Below are 797 nucleotides of genomic sequence, written 5' to 3'. Positions count from 1 at the left end.
AGCTAGTCGTGAGTGGTCGATCCTAACCCTAACCCTAAACACGTATTCATTTGCACACGCGGGTTAGGGACAGGGTTAGGGTTAGGGTTAGGATCGACCACTCAAGACTAGCTAGCGCGGACGCGCGACTGCGCGTTCGGGTCCGCGAATTTTCCGGAACCTCCGTATCCGAAAACGGGGGTTTTGGCAAAAAAGATTTTAAGAATGAACAAATTTCGGAGAGAATGGGGATGGGCGGAAGTCTTTCCCAATTCTCTCTCTGCCAGGTAATAAATGTTCATGACACGCTGTATTTAACGACGACGCCCTCGAGTCCATCAGAGCTGAGGGCCCAAGGAAAGAAAAAGCAAGTCGTCTAATGAATAAAGTTGACTCAATGACAGTTTGGAAATTTTTATAAGATTTATTTGCTTCTCGTATTCTTTTCCCGACAAACTTACACGATTCCATAATATAACTCGATAATAACATACACACACAACTTCATACACCAATAACATTACATTCACATGTTGCAATTATTCTCTAAACCAGGAATCGGCAAAGTGGTTAATATTGGCCCAGTGTGTAGGAAATGTCATCAAGTGGGTGTGCTAAGTAGCTTGCTTACCAACCACATGGTTCTGGGTTCAGTCCCGCTGCGTGGCACCTTGGGTAAGTGTCTTCTACTATAGCCTCGGGCCGACCAAAGCGTTGTGAGTGGATTTGGTAGACGGAAACTGAAAGAAGCCTGTCGTATATATGTATATATATATATGTATGTGTGTTTGTGTGTCTGTGTTTGTCCCCCCCCCCAT

The sequence above is a fragment of the Octopus bimaculoides genome, chromosome 3 (assembly GCF_001194135.2).
Source record: "Octopus bimaculoides isolate UCB-OBI-ISO-001 chromosome 3, ASM119413v2, whole genome shotgun sequence".
In the NCBI taxonomy this organism is placed as follows: domain Eukaryota; kingdom Metazoa; phylum Mollusca; class Cephalopoda; order Octopoda; family Octopodidae; genus Octopus; species Octopus bimaculoides.
Note: the sequence above shows the minus strand (reverse complement) of the source record.